We start from the raw sequence: 4,778 nt of genomic DNA, 5'->3' as shown, positions 1-4,778 counted from the left end.
GCATAATTAGCATGTTTTAACTGTTTCATTTTCTTATAGAAGCCACAACATGAATCTTGTGCTAAAATTACTAGCTGCTATCCAGAACCTGTAATCAGACTTTGTGACCACAGTTCTGGGTACAAATGGGTTTAGAAATAGAGGATCAAGATTAAATTGATCTTGTATCACCCTCCAGCTTACTTCAGGCACTGGAAGAACTCAGATATTACTAATTATTGCCTCACCTACCTCCACCCACCTCTGCTGCTCTGTCCATCTCATCGGGCCCAAAGCCCAGAGGTAACAGGCCCTCTGCAACAAAAGTAGTGAACGTTTATGTGAGCTGTTTATGTGAGCTGAGAATTTATTTATGTTTTTGTATTAATAATTTCATCCTCCCAACAGTTCTATCAGGTAAGTACTCTTATTACCATATTATAGATAGGAAACTATGGCACAAGAAGTTTTAACTTGCCCCTGTTTTAAGGTTGAAATTCATAGAAATAGCATTTGAACATTGACAGATTGCACAATGTACGTGATCTTAACCATTAGGCTACACTGATTCATGGGTACATTAATATTTTGTATGTCACTACACTTTACCTAACAGCTCAAATATGCAAAGCTTAAATGATATTTTATGATACATAAGATTAATAATTATTAGTAAATGCTAATTAATCAAGATGTGTTCAAATCAAAATAGTTATTTCAGTTACTGTTTAATACACATTTCACAGATATTTCATTTAACGATAAGTATACAGAAAATTATTTCTGTGTATCGAACAGTATGTGAGCTGAAGTAACATCAGGATTTGTTACTATATCAAGATCATCAGATGTTTCTATAATGTTAATAGAAACATAGGCTAACATTTATCTCACAGTGATTCTTTGGTAATATTGTACCACTGATTGTTATTTTTCAGCATATAATGTGATATTATTTAAGTAATTTATGATTGTAATTTAAAAGTATAGGCCTGAAATTTATTGAATATTGTTTTCCTTGTTCTATCACCTTTCCCCCTTCCTTTATATGTTAACATAATTAGAAGTTGTTTTATAGCTTTGTCAGAATTGTTAAAATATTTAGAGCCTTAAAATATTAATCAGGAATCATTACATATTCATTTAATGACTTTCTAACTGACATGAAGGGAAATGAAAAATGAAATATCTCCCATAAAGCCATTGAAAGAAAATAAAACTGTCTATAAAATATCCATTACATGAAATGAATCCCTACAGTCCTCTGGACTTGAACTCGTCAGACTGCTTCATGATGAACATTACTTTGTCTTTTAAGTTAAAAATGTATAGTTTTCAATTACAGGGTTTTAATTTACTTTAAATTGCTAATTAATCAACTTCAAACACTAAATTTCTGATGTATTGGGAGCTTTATACTCCTATCAAAATGTATATGGATAAACCCTGCTATAAAGATTATTCATTTATATTGAGATGACTATCTGATTTTAACTCCCAATTCAGATAAACTTTTTCATTAGAGAAGTTTTACATCTCTCTGATTTTTTCCTTTCTAATCATATCAACCACCATGAGTGTCAGCATGCCCCAACACTAATTAATAAGTACTTTTCATTGAACATGGAAGATGAGTAATTTAAACATGTGTTCCTTCCTGTGTATATCAGCTTTCCATTTGTGATGTTTTTATTTCAAAATGAATGCTAGAAGGGAAAATAGAAAAAAAATATTGAGTCTCAAATTCCTGAACTGTTTCCACTATACGTCCTTTCAGAATGGTCTCCATAGTATTTTCTCTGGGCATCCCTTTTATGTTCTTTCTCTAATAGAAACATGCTTCTCTCCTGAGGACACTTCTTCCTATGTGGGCTTCTCAAAGGATAGTTGTTTAGCTCATGCAGCTCAATATCCAAAAACAAACAATCCAATCCAAAAATGGGCAGAAGACCTAAATAGACATTTCCCCAAAGACGATATATGGATGGCCAACAAACACATGAAGGATGCTCAACATCACTAATCATTAGAGAAACGCAAGTCAAAACCACAATGAAGTATCACCTCACACCAGTCAGAATGGCCATCACCAAAAAATCTAGAAACAATAAATGCTGGAGAGGGTGTGGAGGAAATGAAACCCTCTTACACTGTTGGTGGGAATGTAAATTAATACAGCCACTATGGAGAACAGTATGGAAGTTCCTTAAAAAACTAAAAATAGAACTACCCTATGACCCAGCAATCCCACTACTGGGCATATACCGTGAGAAAACCATAATTCAAAAAGAGTCATGTACCACAGTGTTCATTGTAGCTCTATTTACAGCAGCCAGGACATGGAGCCAACCCAAGTGTCCATCGACAGATGAATGGATAAAGAAGATGTGGCACATGTATACAATGGAATATTACTCAGCCATGAAAAGAAACGAAATTGAGTTATTTGTAGTGAGGTGGATGGACCTAGAGCCTGTCATACAGAGTGAAGTAAGTCAGAAAGAGAAAAAACAAATACCTTATGCTAACATATATATGGAATCTAAAAACAAAAACAAAAAGGTTGTGAAGAACCTAGGGGCAGGACAGGAATAAAGACACAGAGCGTCCTGGGACACCTTCTAGGTGCTGGGGAATGCGTCACAGCAGTAGGTCTTCTTGGTGTCATGGAAGGTGATGCACATGCCCGAGGTAAGCGGGAAGTGAAGCACCACCATGGCGCAGTGGTAGCGCAAGGCCAGGTCCACGGTGGTCACCGTGCTGATGATGCTGTACCCGTAGAGGACGGCACTGTCTGGGCTGATGCCGTACCTGATGCGCAGGGCCTGCCAGGCCGCTGTCGGCATAGAGGTTCTTCTCCAAGGGTTTGCCCAAGCTCACCCTGTAGCCGAAGTAGTTGGAGGAGATGTTGCAGTTGATGCGCGTGCCCAGGCCGATGCAGAAACTGCTCATCTGGCCCAGGTCTACTGTGTTGCCCTGCGAGAAGAGAGCCGTATACCTGGTGCTGGGCACGCAGCACATGTACATGCAGGAGACGTGGTTGCCCCAGCTGCTCTTGGTGGCCAAGACCTCGATGGTGTCCAGCTTGCGCTGGCTGTACAGAAGTTGGTGTGCTCCAGCAGGTGAAGCTTCCAGTGCCCCCGGGGGCTTCCGGCCAAGGTTCCCGAAGGGGCGGCCCTGGCTCACCGAGCCTGGGCTCAGGCTCCGGCACCAGCGAGTAGGTGGGCCCTGGAGGCAGGAAGGCGAGCTTGGCGGTGATGAGGCCAGGGCAGGGCGGGCAGCAGAAGAGGCAGCAGAGCTCGTTTACCAACAGGCCGTTCATGGCAGGCACCAACCTCCTGAGGTCGGTACACAGCTTGTTCCTGGAGCTATTCTCTGAGCACAGGGCATTGATTGCTTCTCTTCTTAGACACACGGCTGCACAACTCATAATGCTCTACTAGACTGAATTCCCTTCATTCTCCTCTTCCTCCCATGACATAGTTCTCTGACAATCAGAAGAGCCGGCAATGATGAAAAAGTCTAAATTCCACCAGGCACTGATGCTACGGCTATTCCTTTCTCCGGCTCACCTCCTGTTATTTGTGGAGACTATGTTTTCCAAAATTCAAAGTAGCTTTATCACTCTTCACCTATTGCCTGTCCACTCATTTGAGCTGTGTATCACTTCTGCTTCATCAATGCACTTTTTTACTTTTACAGGATTTATTGTTATGGGGAATTCCCTCTGAAATTGTAAGATACCAACTATTGCACTTAGTTTTCAGGTGGTTAGCCTTTGTTATACGTTTATGCACACCTCCCTTGGTATTTTACTTGTAGCCAGGAAAGACTGACAAGTACCACTCGTCAAATGTCATCTGAAACTAAATTTTGAAAACCATGTAGTATAGCATTGTTTGAAATTTATGTGGGAAATTTAATCATTATCTAACTCTTTTAAGTGCCAAGAAGAGTGTGTTGAAGCATGGTTTTCATGAGCCACAGGTGTTTTATTCAAATATCCATTTCAGTCAAACCTGTTTATACTACCTATGTGCACACTTTTCATTTGTTATCAACACATAGACACAGTAATTGAGTATATCATGTAAATATAAACTATACATCATATATGTGAATATATAAGAACAATTTTCATTTAAAATGTACCTTCTCAATCCTCTAATAATTAACTTTCACACACTCTCTTGAGGGCAGGGACATTTTTAATTACTTCAAGTAATACACTGAATAATTTGCATATATGTATAAATATAGTTTAATTCTTTTACATCTATAAGAAACAGAAAAAGTACTTTTGTGTAGTCTAAATATTACTTGCATTTCCAAAAGAGTAATTAATTTTATTATGTACTCTAGAAAAAAAAGACATACTAACACAGGATTTTACACATCTCTTTAAGCATGAAACTAATTCAAATTATAGAGGAATAATTGCCCCTCTCTCTTGCTACAGGTATTCCTTAAAGAATGAACACAATGTTACAGCAAGGAGAGTGACATTTGTTTAACAAAAAATCATTAACGTGTCTGTTCCTATTGAACTCTATACTCTATACTCTATTGAAAAGCTATACAGTTGACTATGCCTGATAATCTAGTTTTGTCAGTTCACTTCAAGCCAAATAAAATGTGAAAAAAGCCACAAGTCCTTTTATACTTATTCTTTGGAAATAAGACTATTTATTTGTCCTGAAGAATAAATAACTACCAAAAACAAGAATTAAAACAAAATTTCATAAAATAATTATATTTTATTCATGTCTTACTTCTGTTGAGATTGTTAGCCAAGATTA

General features: G+C 38.0%; 1 pseudogene; it reads right to left on the bottom strand.

Annotated features, from left to right (window-relative positions):
* Positions 1–2,600: 2,600 nt before the first annotated feature.
* LOC132517942 (alpha/beta hydrolase domain-containing protein 17A-like) lies at positions 2,601–3,301 on the bottom strand (annotated as a pseudogene).
* Between the last annotated feature and the right edge of the window lie 1,477 nt (positions 3,302–4,778).

The sequence above is a fragment of the Lagenorhynchus albirostris genome, chromosome 3 (assembly GCF_949774975.1).
Source record: "Lagenorhynchus albirostris chromosome 3, mLagAlb1.1, whole genome shotgun sequence".
Classification (NCBI taxonomy): Eukaryota; Metazoa; Chordata; class Mammalia; order Artiodactyla; family Delphinidae; genus Lagenorhynchus; species Lagenorhynchus albirostris.
Note: the sequence above shows the minus strand (reverse complement) of the source record. Positions and strands in the feature narration are given on the sequence as shown.